This window comes from Carica papaya, chromosome 6, assembly GCF_054855325.1.
Source record: "Carica papaya isolate Zhongbai chromosome 6, ASM5485532v1, whole genome shotgun sequence".
NCBI lineage: Eukaryota > Viridiplantae > Streptophyta > Magnoliopsida > Brassicales > Caricaceae > Carica > Carica papaya.
The window spans coordinates 15,892,974-15,914,200 of NC_142314.1; the positions used below are offsets into that span (position 1 = coordinate 15,892,974).

The 21,227-nt window shown below is 38.2% G+C and overlaps 1 long non-coding RNA gene across 1 annotated transcript; it reads left to right on the forward strand.

Moving 5' to 3' along the window:
- The first annotated feature begins 1,453 nt into the window (after nt 1–1,453).
- Nucleotides 1,454–10,919, forward strand: LOC148253341 (uncharacterized). The gene is made up of 2 exons (XR_015821860.1): nt 1,454–2,387; nt 10,689–10,919. It is a non-coding gene; the product is annotated as an uncharacterized LOC148253341 (long non-coding RNA).
- The last annotated feature ends 10,308 nt before the right edge of the window (nt 10,920–21,227 follow it).

Consider the following 21,227-nt stretch of genomic DNA (forward strand, 5'->3'; position numbering starts at 1 on the left):
CTCATTCTTTCATTAACCGTTTCATAGCAAAAGGACCAGAATCCAGAGTCTGATCCACAAGAGGATTGCGAGTAGGACGTTCAGTCATTTAATTTTAATTTATTTCCTTGGTTATTAATTGTTCTTTTAGAAGGGTTATTCTGGTAAGCCCTATTTGGTACTTTCAGTTACTGTGTAAGGAATGTAAACCCTAATTATTTATTTTGCTTCCGCACTATATTTATAGTTATTTCATTTGAAATTTTCGGGGTTGTTACACTAGGTCCCTCTTTTTGTTATATAGTTAACTCTTCTATTTACTTTGTACAGTATGAAGGTTTTTCCTTATCACTAATATTTTCACTGTGTTCTTTTCCACTAAGTTTGGACTAATGAACTTTTTTCCTTAATCTGATCTTAGCAGATTGGTGATCTACACGGTCTACCGTAAAATACTTCACAATGAGTCATTCTGATGCTGGACGCAAACTCTATTAGTGGCAAGTGATCGTCTCACTTTTTTCCAAATTCTATTACACACGCTTGTAATATATCTTCTAGTGTCTAGATGGTCCTCTTTTATTAGTCGTCTATCTATAGGTGAAAAGTTCTACTGAAAGACAATTTCATGCCTAGAGCCTGCTAAATTTTTTTCCAAAATCATGATGTAAAATCGAGTATATTTGTAACTATTGAAACTGGAATCCCATGGAGTCTGACAATCTCTTTGATATATCCTTTAGCCAGCTCATCTAGGGGGTCGATAGTTTTTATTGCAAGAAAATGAGATGACATCATCAATCGGTCTATTATCACTCATATTGCATCATGACCTGACCAGCTTTTTGGCAATCCCACCTCGAAGTCCATAATGACATGTTCTCACTTCCATTATGGTATCAATAAAGGCTGAGTAGTCCACCTGGTCATTGATACCATAGTGGAAGTGAGAATATATCATTATGGAACTTGTTTATTGATGTTTCCACCTTGACTTGTTAGCATATGAGACATCTTTGACAATAACCTCTGCGAAGTCTTGTTTCATTTTATTCCACCAGTAACTGGACTGTATATTTTGGTACATTGTGGTTGAATCATGGTAAGTCTAAAACTATGTGCTTCCTCTAGAATCTCTCTCTTTAGATCATTATCGTTAGGAACACACAATCTGTAACACTCCGAACCTTTGTGATTTACCGTATCGTCAAAATTCCATTAATTTGGGCCTAATAGCTATTTTAAATTTCGCTTAGTAATTAATTTCTCTATATTTTAAATTATTAATATTTCTGCATTTTAAATTTTTACCATGTTTTATTTTATTAAGTTTTGTATTTGTTTATTTACAATATCTAAATTTAATTTTATCTTTAATTTATAATTATGAATTTGTAAAAAGGTAAAATAAAATAAAATAAGAGATGGAAAAGAGAGAAAATAAAGAAAAGGAAAACCAAATAGAGGAGAAGATCTTCCACATACCCACCCCCATGCCCTACAGGTCCCATGTTCACCCACTCCTCACCCACCTCTCAACTACCCACTTAGATGCTTGTCATGTAGTGCACATTCAAGCTTTCTCCATCCATATCTAAAGGCTCTCTTTTCCTCATTTTCTCCCACTTCATTTCTTTTTCCATTTTCACTTTCTGGACAAAGATTTTAGAGTGAGAAAGAGAAAATTTTATAGAGAGAAAGAAGAAAGAAAGAAGGAGAAAAAGTAGGAGTTTAAAGAGTTTGACCAAGGAGTGCTAAAAGTCTTTTTCTCCCCTTCTAAAAGACTAATCAACTCGATTTTAGTAAGGAATTCTTTACTATTTTCATCTATATTTTTAAGCGCTCTTTTTAGTTTTCAAAAGGTTATCTTAACAATAACTTCAACCTTAATCTTCAGCTGATGATACTCGGAATGCTGTAACACCCAACATTTAATTATTTTAATTTTAATTTAATTATTATTATTTTTTATAAATATAATTATTATTTATATGATTTTAATTTAATTTATTTTATTTTAATTTGATTTAATGAAAATAATAATAATAATAATAATAATAATAAAAAGGGTAAGAAAATTGGTTAGGGATTTAATTGAAAACAATTTTGGGGAAAAGAGGTGAAAATTTGAGTTCTGATGGTATTTTTGAAAGAAAAATCAGAAACTGGAGGTCAAAATGCAATTTAAAAAAGTTACGCCACTTCAGCTGCCCGAGGCGCTGTCACTGGAGCACGGTTGAGCCGCCGTGCCGGAATTCCGAAATTGGCCAAATAGGCCCTGCGTCTGATTTTTGGGTTTATTTGGGACACTTCTACAGTAAGCGCGTTTCAGTTCCCAAAAGAAAATTCAGGGAACTCAGGGACCGCCCGTAGGTGCAGTAACCATCTAGTTTTTTGCGTCGAATCAAGTAAGAACCTCTCACCTTATTTCCTATCATAGATGTGAAGTTTGAATAAATAATAATATGGTCCTTTGTACAAGTTAGATAAATATGTATAATTAATTATAGATTGCTAATGGAGCCCGAAATCGAACATTGTTTTTTGTTAATTCCTGTTGATTTATTTTACAGTTTAAATATATGATGGTATCTGGTTTATCTATTCTATGATTTTAAATGCATGTATTACTGTATTACTTCACTACTGTTTTATTTTAAGAATCTAAAATATGATAGCATTGTTGGATGCATGTTACTTATTTATGTATTTATGTTTGAGTTGGTAACGGAGACTAAGAACAAATAGGAATGTGATGTGATTTGATAAATGGATAAGATGACAGCCTCACTAGATATCCTGGGAGATGGTGGACAGACCGGGTTCATAGAGAATCCTATCGTGAAGGTTGTCTCATACCGTACGGGATATGGAGAGTTGGTCATTTGACGCTCATACTGGACAGGATATGGGGACAACCCGCTTCACTCTCATATCGGATGTGGTATTGAGGTTTAATGTCTTGGCACTCATACCGGACGGGGTATGGGGACGGCCATGGAATTAAAATTGTTAAGAAAAATGGTTCACGTGTAGCGGGGACACCCCTATGGATCCTCATAGATACTAGTAGGCTGGTGAAATGAGAAATGATGATGATTAGTTATTGTTAATGAATATGAATTTATGATATGTTGTATGTTACTGATTGTGCATGAAGTTATGATCTGTATGATGTTATTATCTTTATAGGTTATTTTCACAGGTTCTCTAATGGTAAGAAAAATAGAAAATTGTTTTATCTTTAATGAATGTATTGGTTTAAAATTTGTGCTCCATTGGTTGTTTTTGATTTTCTACCAACCTTTACTTCTGTGACGACGATATAGTGTGATGTCCTTACTAGGCTAGTGTAGCTCACCCCTTATTTAACTATTTCAAATCAAGATGACCCGGTTTCCGAGTCCGATATGCAAGAAGGCTACGAGTAGATGCTAGATACTTTATAGTTTCCTTTATTTTTTTCATTTTTCGTATTTCTTTAAGAGAATTTGTTCCGTAATGTTTGTTAGTACTTTTGAGTTATCGTATAAGGGATGTTAACCTTAACCTTTATTTCGCTGCCGCACTTAAATTATTATATGCATTTCTTTTTAAATTTTCGGGGTCATTATAGTTGGTATCAGAGCCACATTCCTCGGACCCGTTCCTTGACACAATAATACTTAGAGAAACACCAAATAATAAATTATCATTCAACCCGTCCTTGTGAAGCGAAGGTACAAAGAGATGAGAAAAGAAAGACCCCCACTAAACTGAGCAACCTGGGAGTGTTCGCTCAGGGAAAACGTGGACAGGATATTTGATATGTTAGAAAGACTTATTGCGGCCTAGTAGGGCCGAGAGGAGAGGAGGGAGCTACTTGACCCTCCCCCGCTGCCACAGGTTGAGCTACCGCTGCAGCGAGAGGATTCTGAGCCACCCCGGTACGACCCTGCCCCTTCACAGTACCACCCGGTACCACCGCCATAGTATAATCCAGCGCCCCTGCCGTATCAACAAGTACCACCACAGGGCCCCCCAGTCTACCATTAGCCTGGCCTAGTCCCTTTTCCACGAGACTCAGTTCCTCCCATGATTGACCCGGGCTACATAGGTACAAGAGACTAAACTCATCCACTTTTTTAGGGGGATCCTCTTTTAAAGATGCTGAGTACTGGTTGGCGGAGAAGGCCTTCAATACCTTATGGGTGACTTCTGAGCAGAAGGTCACCCTTGATACTTACATGCTAATAGGAGAAGTAGACCACTGGTGGGAACTCAAGCAGACCATCATGCCCGTTCTAGTTACTTGGGAACAGTTCCTAGCAGTCTTTCATGCAGAGTACCTCCCAGAGCATCTCTGACATTTGAAGGAGATGGAGTTCGTCTACTTGGTCCAAGGGAGTATGACTGTGTCAGAATATGTTCGTAAGTTCCTGGAGTTTGACCGATACTCCCCTGAGACGCTATTGGATGAGGGTAGGAAGGCTAGGAGATTCCAGTGGGGCCTCCGCCCAAAGATCAGGCAGCATTTATTCGTGCTAGAGCTCAAGACTTATTCGGTCGTTCTGGCCAAGGCACAGCTGGTGGAGATGAGCTTCCACACCCTCCCTCAAGCAGTAGGGAAACTCAGACCCTCAACTCTACCCCGCAGACCAGTACCTACTGTGTCTGTGCAACAGAACAAAAGGCTCAGGCCCGTGATCTAGGCTCCCCCTCAAGCTTTAGTGGTAGGACGTGGTAAGATCTGTCAGCATTGCGGCAGGGATAACGGGGACCGACCCTGCTACCGCTTCAACAACACCTGTCGCATATATAGTAGTGTCTAACATTATGCGAGAGAGTGCCCAAAGAACCAAAATCATGGCAGACCTCCTATTCGGGGCAGAGCTTACAACCTCATCCAGCAGGATGTCGAAGCCGACCCAGACGTGGTACAGGGTATGTACACTATCTGTAACCATCTTGCTCATGTTTTGATTAACACTGGTGCATCGCATTCATTTGTTTCACCTGTTTTTGCATCAAAATTTAATGTATTACTTGATAAACTTGATTCAATATTATTTGTGTCTACTGCTGGGAGTGTAACACTAGTGGGAGAAGTTGTCTACATGGCTTGTGTCGTAGAGATAACAAATAGAAAACTAAGTGTAAACCTAATAGAATTAGACACGGGGGATTTTGATGTAATTTTAGGGATGAATTGGCTAGCGGTGTATCACGCCACTGTAGATTATTTTAGCAAGAAGGTTGTATTCAATCCTCCTAATGAGGAGCCATTTACAAATTAATAGAATCATTTAGTGCTTATTCTTTGATGGAAAGTTTTCTTATTCGTCAAGTACCTTAACTTTGCTGTTTTCTTTAACTAGGCAAACCCAAGAAAGAGAATTGTATTCAAGAGATTTCGGTAGTCTAAGACTTTTCAGATTTATTTATGGATGAACACCCCGCACTGCCAATGGATAGGGAAGTCGAGTTCACCATAGATCTACAGCGAGGAACCCAGCCTAATTCGATTGCTTCTTACCGCATGAGCCGCATTGAGATGGAGGAGCTGAGGAAACAGATCATTGAATTGTAATACAGTAGTTTTATCAGACATAGTGTGTCCCCTTGGGGTGCCAAAGTCACTTTTGCCAGAAAGAAAGATAGAATATTGAGACTATGTATTGATTACAGAGGATTGAACATGGTCACAATCAAGAACAAGTATCCCCTTCCCAAGATTGATGACCTCTTCGATCAGTTGCAGGATGCGCAGGTCTTCTCTAAAATAGGCCTGCGATCAGATTACCATCAGGTGAAAATAAGGACAGAAGACATCATCAAGACAGCTTTCCGAACCAGGTACGGACACTATGAGTTCCTGGTCATGCCATTTGGGCTAACCAACACCCCAACCATCTTCATGGATATGATGAACATGGTCTTCAGATAATTCTTAAATCAATTTGTTATCATGTTCATCGATGACATCCTGGTATATTCAAAAAGTAGAGAGGAACATGCTCACCATCTAGCTCAGATTTTATAGGTTCTCAGAAGAAAGAAGCTGTATCCAAAGTTGAGTAAGTGTGAATTTTGGCTTGAGCAGATCACCTTCCTAGGACACATCATATCAAAGGATGGAGTATCAGTGAATCCTGAAAAGGTTGAAGCGGTGCTCGGCTAGGAGAAATTGACATCAGTTAAAGAAATTTGTAGCATTCTGGGAAGCTATTACCGCAAGTTTGTTAAAGGATTTTCTAGTCTAGCTGCTCCCCTAACCCGACTCACAAAGAAAAATGCAAAGTTTGAGTGGAATGAGAACTGTGAAAGAAGTTTTTCAGAACTAAAGAAGCGGCTGACTACTGCACCTGTGCTGGCCTTACCGAGTGGATCGGGGGGATATACAGTTTATAGTGATGCCTCCTATCTAGGCCTGGGTTGTGTTCTAATGCATCATGGGAAGGTCATAGCCTATGGGTCCAGACAGTTAAAGATTCATGAAAAAAATTATCCCACCTAGGACTTAGAGCTTGCCCCAATCATACACGCCTTAAAGACTTGGCACCATTATTTATATGGAGAGACCTTTCAGATCTATACCGATCACAAGAGTTTGAAATACATATTCACTCAAAAGGATCTCAACATGCGTAAGAGAAGGTGGATAAAACTTCTTAAGGACTATGATTGTAACATCTTGTACCATCCGGGTAAGGGCAACGTGGTAGCCGATGCACTTAGCAGAAAAAGTGCAAGTATCTCAACCAATTTGATGGTTTCAGAATGCAGGCAAATTGGAGCCACACAACAGGTTTGACTTCAGGACTTGAGGAGAGTCATATGTTTGGGTCATCTGACAGTCCAGCCTGAGTTAATCTAGAGAATAAGGGAAACTCAGTCAACTGATCCTGCCCTAATAGCCCTCAAGAATAATAAAGAACAGAGAGTTAGCTCAGAATTCTAAGTCTCTGCCGATGGGTTACTCTGATTCCAGGACAGAATGCGTGTTTCAAGTGACAGTGAGTTAAAGAGAGACATCATGATAGAGGCCCATAGCTCAAAGTTTGTCATGCATATCGGAAGTACTAAAATGTACCAAAGCATGCGACCTCAGTTTTGGTGGAACGGGATGAAAAGAGACATAGTTGATTTTGTGTCTAAATGCTTGGTATGTCAGTAGGTCAAGGCAGAGCATCAACACCCAGACGGGTTACTTCAACCAGTACCGATCCCAGAGTGGAAGTGGGAACATATCACCATGGACTTCGTGACAGGGTTACTTAAGGCACGCTCAGGACATGATGCTATCTTGGTAATTGTTGACCGGCTTACCAAGGCTTCCTACTTCTTGGCCATCAGGATGACCGATCCCTTGAAAAAATTAGAAATAATGTATATTCAGGAAATAGTCATATTGCATGGAGTCCCAGTGATAGTAGTGTCCGACAGGGACCCCAGGTTCACTTTTCAGTTTTGGAGTAGCTTTCAACAAGTCATGGGAATGAAGCTGTCCCTCAGTACTGCCTCCCACCATCAAACTGATGAACAGTCAGAAATGACAATCCGTACACTTGAGAATATGCTCCGAGCTTGTGTTCTTAACTCCGAGGGTCATTGGGATGACTATCTACCCCTGATAGAGTTTGCTTACAACAACAGCTACCAAGCGAGTATTGGTATAGCTCTCTATGAGGCATTATATCGGCGCCGATGTAGATAGCCGATTTATTGGGAAGAAGTGGGTGATAGAAAATTGTTCGGCCTGGAGCTGGTAGAGGAGACTACATCCAAAATAGTTAAGATCAAGAAGAATATTCAGACGACTTAGAGTAAACAGAAGAGTTATACGGACACCTGGAGGAGAGATTTAGCGTTTGAGGAAGGCGACCGGGTGTTCCTTAAGGTCACTCCTTTTAAAAGAATCAGTAGGTTCGGCAATAGGGGAAAACTGAACCCCCGATTTATTGGACCATTTGAAGTCTTAGACAGGATTGGTACTACCGCCTACAGACTAGCACTGCCTCCAGAACTTTTTAAGGTCCACAATATGTTTCATGTGTCCATGCTACCCAAGTACAACCCGGACTCCTCTCATGTCTGGCCCACGAATCTCTCCCACTCCAAGAGGATTTATCCTACGAGGAAGTACCAGTCAGCATTGCAGATCGAAAGAGCAAATTACTCCGCAATCGGGAGATATCCTTTGTGAAGGTCATATGACAGAACCACACACCAAGGGAGGCCACATGGGAGCTAGAATCAGACTTTAGAGCCTAGTACCCCTATCTGTTTGATCGAGAGTAAGAGACAAATTTGAGGGACCAAATTTCTTTTAATGGGGGGAGAGTTGTATCAGCCGACATTTAATTATTTTTATTTTAATTTAATTATTATTATTTTTTATAAATATAATTATTATTTATATGATTTTAATTTAATTTATTTTATTTTAATTTGATTTAACAAAAAACAATAATAATAATGATAAAAAGGGTAAAAAAAAATTAGTTAGAAATTTAATTGAAAATAATTTTGGGGAAAAGTGATGAAAATTTGGGTTATGGGAGTATTTTTGAAAGAAAAATCAGAAACCGATGGTCAAAACGCAATTTAAAAAAGTTACGCCACGTCAGCTGCCTAGTCAGCAGCCCGACCAACCAGGACGCGCCAGGTGGCAGAGGCACTGACGCAAGAGGTCACACGGGGGGAGCCACGTGGGCGATCCACGTGCACGCGATCGAACGGCTGAAATCTGTTCCCGCACGCACGGAAAGCCCAGATCAAAAACGCGCACGGACGGCCCAGATTGAATCGCGATGAATGGTGCAGATTCACTCCCTATTTAATCGCGATCAGACGGTCCAGATTAAAAGCGATGGGCGACCCAGACCAAAAGCGAATGAGTATAAATAACTCCATCCGCAATCAAACCCTAACCCTAGCCACTAGAGCCCCTCGCTAGAGAAGACAACCCAGCCGCCAGGGAGCCGACCACCGCCACCGGCCGCCATACTGGAGCAATGTTCGACCACCAAACGAGATAAAAATTTCTTCTCTTGCACGAAATTCAATTTTAAACCCACTCATGGCAAAATCGGAGTGAAAGAACTAGTTGATTGGCAAGCCGCAGGGTGTTTCAAAAAATGCCTTCGATGAGGCCCTTCTCGATTCCCGTTAGATGTGATTTTTCTACCGTTGTGACCACCGTTTTCTTCTCTACAGGTTGAGCGAGCTAAAACACCCAACCACAACGTGAGCCGGAGGAGCCGCTGCACCAGAGAGCCTCACCGCCGGTGAGTTTCGATTTTCTGCTTTTTTTGGTCCACCGAGTGCCCTAAGCTTGTTTTCTCGCAGGAACCGATGCAAGTTCGGCTGAATTCGGTCGAAAACAGCCAACTTGAGGCGGATCGCGCGGCAGTGCTGTCGCCGGAGCACGGCGGAGCCGCCGTGCCGAAATTCCAAAATTAGCCTAGTAGGCCCTGAGTCTGATTTTTGGGTTTATTTGGGACACTTTTAGGTACCGTAAGCGCGTTTCAGTTCCTGAAAAAAAATTCAGGGAACCTAGGGACCGCCTATAGGTGTAGTAACCATCTAGTTTTCGGCGTCGAATCAAGTAAGGACCCCTCACCTTATTTTCTATCATATATGTGAAGTTTGAATAAATAATAATATGGTCCTTTGTAAAAGTTAGATAAATACGTATAATTAATTACATATTGCTAATGGAGCCCGAAATCGGACATTATTTTCTGTTGATTTCTTTTGATTTATTTTACAGTTTAAATGTATGATTGTATCTGGTTTATCTATTCTATAATTTTAAATGCATGTATTACTGTATTACTTCACTACTATTTGATTTTGGGAATCTAAGATATGACTGCATTGTTGGATGCAAGTTACTTGTTTATATATTTATGTTTGAGTTGGTAACGGAGACTAAAGACAAATAGGAATGGGATGTGATCTGACAAATAGATAAGATGACAGTCTCACTAGATATCCTGGGAGATAGTGAACGGACCGGGTTCATAGGGAACCATACCGTGAAGGTTGTCTCATACTGGATGGGGTATGAACACTTGGTCATTTGGCGCTCATACCGGACGGGGTATGGGGACAGCCCGCTTCACTCTCATACCGGACGTGGTATTGACGTTTAATATCTTGGCGCTCATATCGGACGGGGTTTGGGAACGGCCTAGGTGCTCATACCGGACGGGGTATGGGGACGGCCTTGGCACTCATACCGGACGGGGTATGGGGACAGCCCGCTTCATTCTCATACCGAATGTGGTATTGACATTTAATGTCTTAGCATTCATACCGGACGGGGTATGGGGATGGTCCTGGAATTAAAATTGTTAAGGAGAAGGGTTCACGTGTAGCGGGAACACCCCTATGGATCCTCATGGATACTAGTAGGCTGGTGAAACGAGAAACGGTGATGATTAGTTATTGTTAATGAATATGAATTTATGATATATTTTATGTTACTGATTGTGCATGAAGTTATGATCTATATGATGTTATTATCTTTATAGGTTATTTTCACATGTTCTCCAATTGTAAGAAAAATAGAAAATGGTTTTATCTTTAATGAATATATTGGTTTAAAATTTGTGCTCAATTGGTTGTTTTTGGTTTTCTACCAACCTTCACTTGTGTGACGGCGATATAGTGTAATGTCGTTACTGGGTTAGTGTAGCTCACCCTTTATTTAACCATTTCAGATCAGGAGGACCCAGTTCCCGAGCCCGATCCGCAAGAAGGCTACGAGAATATGTTAGATACTTTATAGTTTCCTTTATTTTTTTCATTTTTCGTATTTCTTTCAAAGAATTTGTTCCATAATGTTTGTTAGTACTTTTGAGTTATCGTGTAAGAGATATTAACCTTAACCTTTATTTCGCTTCCGCACTCAAATTATTATATGCATTTTAAAATTTCTGGAGTCATTACAAGATCGATCTTCGAGAATACCTGGGTCCCTACAATTGATCCAAAAAACTGTCTATCCTTTAGAGCGGATACTTGTTCTTAATAGTCATTCAATTAAGCTCTTTGTAGTCTATGCATAGTTGCAACACGTTAAGGATATAATTGTTATGCCCAAAATCTAATTATTCATGTAATATATTGAATACATTTTTTTTTTACAATTTATTTTAATATATGATAATAATATTTTATTATCATATTTATTATCTTGTTTAATTTATATGGTAATTTTTTTTATTAAATTTAGAGACTTTACATCAAAATGAAGATCTTGATAATGAGTATAAAGATTTTTATGATTTAATCTAAAATTTTCTTGGTTATTGGATCATCAAAATAGGACATTAATGATCTGGTAAGACTAATATATATGTGATGGTATCTATAAGATAAAGATTAGTTGATTTCATTAACTAAATCACATATATAAATGATATATATGGATATATGATAATTGAACTGACCTAATTGAGAATTCATAATGGTTAATATTACCTTAAATTATTAATAGAATATTCTCTTAAAATGATGATATGTCAGAATTTTCTTTGACCATATATCATCATAGTAATTAACAAGTTATTTATCATACTTTGATTTTGAACACCTATAGTCATATAACTATAGTTGAAAGGATATTGAGTATGATTAAATACTTGTAGCATTAGTGATTGATTAAGACAGAATCTGTCAACTTTGATATTAAGTTTAAGGTTTGTGTTATCGTTTATTATAATGACTACATTAAGACCTTGGTAAGAATAATTGAATAAGAGAAGAAAAAAAATTTCTTCTGTCATCTATTAGTTAATTATAATTGACATGAAATATTGTTTGTTATCTATTGAGTATTGATAGTTAAACTATATTCTATGGTTAACTCAAAGCAATAATGATAGAAAAAACATCATTCTTTAGTAGGTTCTTAAGAGTGATACGGACATAGGTTCAAAAGGCATTAAAGAAAAATATGAAGAATATATTACAATGCCAGCTGATCCAATCACAAGATTTCAAGCCAAGAAGCTAAAACATACATTTCAAGACTTTATACAAAGATGAATACAATAAGAACTTAGCACATGTGAACTATTTAAAAAATCAAAGAAGGCAAAAAAGATCACTAATTTTGTCCAAGTGTGTGGGCAAAATGTAGAATGAATGTTTAAGATTATTTTGGTCATTTCTTAGATAATTAAATTATGCTCATATTTTCCTAGTCATTTAATACTATGTTCCCCTAGGTCATTTAATATCATATTTTTCTAGGTCATTTAATACTATATTGTAGGTAATTTAAAATATGTCATGTTCCCAAGGTCATCTAATTATGATTCTTTGGCAAAATCTATGTGTTTTTATAAATATCTTCTTTTGCAATGTAATATGACACTTCTATTATTGAATGAATTTCATTACCTTTGGTAGAATTTTGACAAGTGAGAATTCTTATTATTCTTATTGAATCAAGAATTGAATTAACCTGTCAAGTTATCATGTGGAGTTTATTCATTCTTGCTTCTTTTATCCCAATCACTCAAGTTCTCAATTACATATTAGTTATGAGTTTGATAGGGACGGTTTGTTTAGGGTTTTAAGTTATATATGCTAAATATATATGTGGGGTTCTGGATGTAATCTTTGATTCTCGGGTTCCGCATCAAAGAGTAATGGTACACTTCAAGCTATTTGATCATTAAAGAGTGTTGGTAGATGCTAACTTTGATTAATAAATTGGTTTGACCAATTTATTACTAGTTTATTATTGAACCTATGAGGTCGTACACTAACGAATGTTCTGATTTTTGCTAAATTGATTAATTATTTTAATTATTTGATAATTAAATTAAAATATTTAATTTAATCAAATAAATAAAGTTTTTAATCTAAATAAAATATTATTATATTTTTTACTAGCATAGATAATATAATTAATATTGGAGATAAATTAAATTTTTCTATTTTTAAAATAAAAAATTAACATTTATACTTCTTAGTTATTATATTATTAGCGTAATAATATAATATGTGTAACTATTATAATAATAAAAATTATTATAAAATCTAATTTGAAATTAAATTAATTTATAAAATTATTTTATTAAATAGTAATAATAATGAAATACAACATATATGTATATGATATATATATATATATATAATTGAGTGAAAGAAAAAAAAAAGGACAAGTCCAAATTAATTTGGACTTGTACATGAAGAAGTCCAAAAAAGGACTTAACAACTACCCATGCCACCTATATATATGGGATATATATATTAGGGTGGGATTGCACACAAAAAAAGAAGAGAAAAAGAAAAACCTGTAGTTGTACGCACACCAAAAGAAAAAGAAAAAATTGAGGGAATTTTAACACAAATATTATTCAATTTGTTCACGTATTTTGTTGATCAAAGAATTGATTAGCAAATGTCAGTTTTGGTATGGAAACACATAGAGTCTTTGTGTTTTTAAAGAATTTTAATTTAAGAACTCAATATAATTTTAAATTTGTTCTTTAACCTATAATATAATTTTCGAAGCACAAATAGATCATAGTGTATTGTTTTATATTTTCCGCTGTGTGTTATAAACACATTACAATTTTTCACATCACTTTATCCTTCTTCTTTATAAATAAGACTAGTGCGCTCCACATTGAACACTCGACTAAATGAAACCTTTATCTAATAGTCTTATAGTTGTCTTTTTTAGCTCTTCCTATTCGTCTCTTACCATTCAGTATGAGGCTTCAGAAATTCGTTGAGTTTCTGGTTACATATCAATGGAGAATTTAATTTTTCAATGAGGCAGAAGTCTTGGGAGCTCTTCAGAAAATGCATCAAGAAAATTTTTGACTACCGATATCACTTGAAGTGCGACTTCTTTATTCTTGTTCCCTATCACATCAAAGTTAACAATTTACATAAAAAATTTGTGTTAAACTTAATATCTCAAGGAATTTATATTATTATAATTAAATTTTATTCAAGATTGTTGATGTATTTCTTAATTCCTTTAACAAGAAAAAAGCTCTTCATTACGAATTTTAAATATAATTTTCTTACTAAAGTAGTATACATTTGCATGGTAGACAGATAACTAATCAATCCTTAAATTTACATCAAATTTTCTAATATCTAGTAGTATAAAATCCACTCCTAATTCCTTACCTACTATCTCTACTACACAAGATTTATACACTACATTAGTATATAAGGCATCATTTGAAGGGGTGGACATAACCATGATACAATTCAAAGGGACGAGATTGACTTTCAAATATGGTGCAACTGTGTGTGATAAAAATGACTGTATGGACCCAAGGTTAATTAAAATTTTACCAAAATATCTAGAGATATAAAATATTACCTGAATCACATCTGAACTTGCCTGAGGATGTAACAGCCCCGGAAATTCATAATGAAATGTATATTAAAAATATCAAATGCGGAAGCGAAGTCAAAATTTGAATAACATCCCTTACACTAAAACCAAAAACGTGCTCACAAAATATAAAAGATCAAACTACCTAAAGGAGAAACTTGAAAGTAAAAGCTACGAATGTGACTATGGAGTCTTTAGGCGTCCCCTTCGTCGTCCTCCTGCGGAACCGGCTCGGGAACGATGTCCTCTTGATCTGAAATGATTAAATAAGGAATGAGCTACACTAGCCCAGTAAAGACATCACGATATCTCACCGTCACGGAGGTAAATGTGGGTAGAAAATACAAAAAGACCAATGGAGCATAATTTACAACAAATCCCTTTATCAATAATAAAATCTTTACCATTCACTTACCTCGCTGAAATTCATAAAACAATATACGAAAGCAATAACATCATCATCATCATGAAACCATAAATATATAAACTGTATAACATAATACCTATCAAGCTTTTCGTAATTCAATCGTTACACAACATATTTTCCTCATTTACCAGCCCACTAGTATCTATGGGGATCCATAGGGGTCCCGCTACCCGTTAACCCTTAACACTTGAAATCATATTCCAGGGTCGTCCCCATACCCCGTCCGGTATGGGGGCTAAACCATAGACCTCATTACCCCGTCCGGTATGAGGGTGAAACGGGCCATCCCCATACCCCGTCCGGTATGGGCGCCAAAACACATAAGATCTTCATACCCCGTCCGGTATGAGAGACCACAATCCCGGTAGGGTTCCCTACGGACCCGGTCCGTCCACCATCTTTCAGGATATCTAGTCAGGCTGACCACATTATACAATTTCCATTTACATAATCTTTCATTCTCCTTTTCCCTCAGTCAGCATTATCAATCACATACAAACAAGCAAAACGATAATTTATGCCAAACAGACAACATACAGCATCAATATCCCGGTCATTCAATCCATAATCAATAAAACAGTAAAATATGCACATGAAACTATAAAATGAAAACATCGAACCTCATGCTGCATTTAAAACTGTAAAACAGGCCAAATAACAGTTAACCGACAAACACACTAGACTCCGGCTCCATTAGCGACCTTAAGCAATTTCACACATTTGTTGATTCATGAAATACCGTTTTATCATTTATTGAACCTTAAAACCGTGATAGGAAATAGGGTGAGGGGTCCTTACTCGTTTCGGGGTCCGAACACGGCTTCACAGTGCGCTTGCAGGCTGTCCCTAATTTTTTCTGAATTTTACCCGGGGAACTAAAACGCACTACAGGTACCTGCACGTGTTCCAAAAAATCCCAAATTAGGCCCAGGGCCCCTTTCGGCCAATATCGCAACTCCGGCACGGCGCCGCCGCAAGCGGCGACGGTTCGCCTCGGGTTGGTCGTTTATAGCCGTTTCCGGCCAAATTCAGCCACACTCGCATTGGTTCCTGCGATAAAAGAACCCTACGGCCCTCGGGGGGCCAAAAATTTACGGAAAATCGAAGCTTACCTGCAGCGGTGCTCTCGGGTGCGGCGACTCTCCGGTGAAGTTCGTGTTTTGGTGATTCGGCTCCGATCAACCTGTAGAGAAAAGAATGGTGATCACGGTGGTATAAAAATTGCATTAAACGGAGGCCGGGAAGGGCCTCATCGGAGGCAAAAACCGAGGAGGGACGCGGCGGCGGCGCTGGCTTTCGGCCGTGTTTTCTGGCCGTTTGGCCAGGATTTTGGCTCCGATTTGGCCACTAGGGAAATCAGCGTGGAAAAACGAGTCGGGGGTATGAAATTTACCTCGATCGGCGGTCAAAAATCCCTCCGGTGCGGCGGCGGGTGGCGGCGGCCGGCTTCTGGTTCGTCTTCTCCGGCGAGGGCAGGCGGCTAGAGTTTGGGGTCTGGTGTGGGGATCTTATTTATACCCTTTTGCCTTTTGATCTCAGCCGTTCATTTTGATTTAATCTGGGCCGTCCGTTTTTGATTAAATCTGGGCCGTCCGTGCGAGTAAATCTGGGCCGTCCGTGCGCGCGATTGATCTGGGCCGTCCGATCGCGCGCACGCGGATCGCCAACGTGGCCCGTCCCCGGTCGACGTGGTTTTGCCACGTGGCAGGTCCTGGTTGGCCAGAACTACTGACTGGGTCTGCTGACGTGGCTGCTGACGTGGCTTGCGCGTTTTTTTTTTTTTTTTTTTCTCTCTTCTTCTTCAATTTCCCCCGGCGCTACAAAGGATCCTATGTAGAGATGGGAGCACTCTGCCTTACACTAGTGGTTCTAGACTACCCTTTGGCCTTTAAGTGGTCGCAGAACATATCTTTGGTGCTCCTACACTTGAAATATTTGCAGGTGAGACGATAACACTGTTTGCCAACATGATTAGTATTGGCAAGATTGTGTTGTTATTGCAGTTGGGATATGATGAAGAGTAATTTGTATTGCCTTCTAACTCCCATCTTGTTGGTTTGGCATTGGTACTGGCCTTTGTTGGGCATGGATGCCGCTAGAACTCTCGCCCTGTTTCTTGTGTAGGGCTTCAATAACTTGGGCCTTTTTCAAGACCCTTGGTATGTAAACAAAGTGAACATGGCAACTTTATTCTAAATATCTGGCCTCAGACCTCGCTCGAATCTCCAACCTTCTTCATTTCGTTCATCAGCATATGAGGTACAAATCGATCCAACTTTATTAATTGACTAGCATACTTTGCCATTGTGAGATTTTCCAACTTAAGTTTCGTAAACTCTATCTCCTTTTGCTACCTAATAAAGTCTAGAAAGTACCTAACATTGAATGCCTCCAAGAACATTTTCTAAATGATGGAAGGGGTTAGAACCCCCTTTTCAAGCTCCACCTACGTTCAACTGCTCCCTGTAACATGAAGGCAGTCAACTGCACCTTCTGTTATGTGATAACCTCCATCACATTAAAGAACTTCCTGATTTGTGTGATCCACTATTCAGCTATTATCAAATCAAACCCACATATGAAGGCTGAGGAACCCAATTTCTTGGACGTCTTTATGTTACTGGTGTCAACATCATTGTTTACAATATTGTGGTAGTGATGGCAAGGAGGATCAAGATGCTCATCTCTCTCTCATGTTGTGGTTACCAGGCCTTCAATGGCTCAGAAGAGTCTGTTAAAGTCTTCTTGGTTAGGGCCCTATTATGTTGGTGGGTGACCCCCTAGATGCGTCCTCTTCCTCTTTCCATTTTGTTTTCTTACATTTCAGAAATAACACTCTTTTTAGTCATATGAAAATTTACTTCTCTTTTACTTATTTACATTCTTAAGCCCTATGTACAATGAATGATCCTAAGAACGTGCACGTTAATACCACCTATAACGTCTCACACTCTAAGTACACACAATTCCATAGATAAATTTATAGTTTAATTACAAACGATGCATCGAATTAATTACATCATTTTTTTTATCACTTCAAATGATACAAAATGTGGTTAGACAACATACATGAGGTATTAACTTTACAAAACAAATTTATAATAAATAAAATTTTGAAAGTTTAATTAACCTTACAATATGGTTCTCACAATTCTCAAAATAATAATCTATTCATTGCCCTTTAGTGGTCTTGGGTTTGCCCCTGATTTTTCTGATCTGAAATGGAGGTGTGAATTGGAGTAAGTTTTACGGACTCAATAAGAAAAAAATGGTAATTCAACTGCAGATGTAAAAACATTATGCTGAAATTTTTAAGTTTTATAAGAATAAAATTATCAAAGATGAAATACTACAGTTACTCGAGTGAAAACTTTAAAATTTACATGTCTTAAATTTCTGTGTAAAGTTACTAATTTTATTTGCTTATCTTAGATGTAATTTTTTCCTAGGTCATTCTGGTTTATTCCAACATGTTGTTTCAAATATTTTATGCATAATTAAATTTTGAATTTCATTTAAATTTGTAAATAATTTCCTAACATTACATTAGAAGTATACATTTCGCATTTCTTTTAGAGGTTTTTTAGTATCTTTTAGCCTCACGTGACTCCAACTAAACTTACACTGAACACCTTATGAGATCACTTAACCCTTTATGCAATTACTAAACACTTGCGAAATTAATTGAATGCTTATCAAATTACTGATCACTTATAAATTCATTGAACACTTCACAAAGTTAATAAACACATATAGGCCGAACACAAATTATAGATATTGACATTTCAAATTTAATGTTATCTCCTATTGACTTTTTCTTAAATATTTCAAAATTAATTACATCTCCTATATGACCTTTCCATAATAATTAATAATTTCAGAATTTGTTAAATTTCCTAAGTGACTTTTTTTCATTTATTTAAAAATCAATTAAATCCCATATTTGACATTTCCATAAGAATTTCAAAATTTATTGAATTCCCTAAGTGACTTGTTCTCATTTATTTCAAAATTGATTAAATACCCTATATGACCTTTCCATAATAATATCAAAATTTGCTAAATTTCCTAAGTGACTTTTTTCATTTATTTCAAAATTAATTAAATACCTTATATGACTTTCCTCAATTATTTCAAACTAATTAAATTCCTTAAGTGACTTGTTCTCAATTATTTCAAAATTAAATACCCAATATTACCTTTCCATAATAATTTCAAAATTTATTAAATTCCCTCAGGCCCAAAGTCATAACCTTATCCCAGTTTATTGTCAAAAATTATTTTTTTAAAAAAACAGATTCACTAAAACCTCTTATTCACATTAATTGATCTCCTAAAGGTACTTCCTCCTCTATGTGACCCCTCATGTCTTACATTAAAATTTGATTTCTTGAAAGTTGAACCAATATTTATTTGGCATCTTCTAAAAATTTTATCTCCAAATTATCAATAAAAATGTTTTATTTCCATAGTCTTTAAATTTTTCCTTTTTCACATGTGGAATTCATTAATTTCTTAAAATCGTTTCAACTTACTTTCCCTTTAATCCAAAAAACCCTAAACAACTTTAAATACATCCCAAGTGTTGAATAAGTAGTGCATTAGTTTTAGATAAATTTTTGCCAAATTACTGATTTATCGTGTTCACCATCACAGAACGCAAATATAATAGCCGATATCAAGATGCTTGATGAAAATTTCTAACTTTGTAGCGCCCGGGGAAATTGAAGAAGGAAAAAAAAAAAAAAAGCGCGTGTGCCACGTCAGCAGCCACGTCAGCAGACCCAGCCAGCAGGCCTGGCCAACCAGGACCTGCCACGTGGCAAAACCACGTCGACCGGAGACGGGCCACGTTGGCGATCCGCGTGCGCGCGATCGGACGGTCCAGATCAATCGCGCGCACGGACGGCCCAGATTTAATCAAAAACGGACGGCCCAGATTAAATCAAAATGGACGGCTGAGATCAAAAGGCAAAAGGGTATAAATAAGACCCCCACACCAGACCCCAAACCCTAGCCGCCTGCCCTCGCCGGAGAAGACGAACCAGAAGCCGGCCGCCGCCACCCGCCGCCGCACCGGAGGGATTTTCGACCGCCGATCGAGGTAAATTTCATACCCCGACTCGTTTTTCCACGCTGATTTCCCCAGTGGCCAAATCGGAGCCAAAATCCCGGCCAAATGGCCGAAAAACACGGCCGAAAGCCAGCAGCGCCGCCGCGTCCCTCTTCGATTTTTGACTCTGATGAGGCCCTTCCCAGCCTCCGTTTAATGCAATTTTTATATCACCGTGATCACCATTCTTTTCTCTACAGGTTGATCGGAGCCGAATCACCAAAACACGAACTTCACCGGAGAGCCACCGCACCCGATAGCACCGTTGCCGGTAAGCTTCAGTTTTCCGTGAATTTTCGGCCCCCCGAGGGCCGTAGGGTTGTTTTATCGCAGGAACCAATGCGAGTGTGGCTGAATTCGGCCAGAAGCGGCCAAAAACGGCCAACCCGAGGTGAACCGCCGCCGCAAGTGGCGGCGCCATCGCCGGAGCACGGCGGAGCCGCTGTGCCGGAGTTGCGATATTGGCCGAAAGGGGCCCTGGTCCTAATTTGGGATTTTTTTGGAACACGTGCAGGTACCAGTTGTGCGTTTCAGTTCCCCAAGAAAAATTCAGGGAAAATTAGGGACAGTCTGCAAGCGCACTGTGAAGCCGTGTTCGGACCCCGAAACGAGTAAGGACCCCTCACCCTATTTCCTATCACGGTTTTAAAGTTCAATAAATGATAAAACGGTATTTCATGAATCAACGAGTGTGTGAAACTGCTTAAGGTTGCTAATGGAGCCCGAGTCTAGTGTGTTTGTCGGTTAACTGTTATTTGGCTTGTTTTACAGTTTTAAAGGCAGCATGAGATTCGATGTTTTCATTTTATGGTTTCATGTGCATATTTTACTGTTTTATTGATTATGGATTGAATGACCGGGATATTGATGCTGTATGTTGTCTGTTTGGCATAAATTATCGTTTTGCTTGTTTGTATGTGATTGATAATGCTGACTGAGGGAAAAGGAGAATGAAAGATTATGTAAATGGAAATTGTATAATGTGGTTAGCCTGACTAGATATCCTGGGATATGGTGGACGGACCGGGTCCTTAGGGAACCCTACCGGGATTGTGGTCTCCCATACCGGACGGGGTATGGAGATCTTATGTGTTTTGGCGCCCATACCGGACGGGGTATGGGGACGGCCCTGGAGTATGATTTCAAGTGTTAAGGGTTAACGGGTAGCGGGACCTCTATGGATCCCCATGGATACTAGTGGGCTGGTAAATGAGGAAAATATGTTGTGTAACGATTGAATTACGAAAAGCTTGATAGGTATTATGTTATACAGTTTATATATATGGTTTCATGATGATGATGATGTTATTGCTTTCGTATATTGTTTTATAAATTTCACCGAGGTA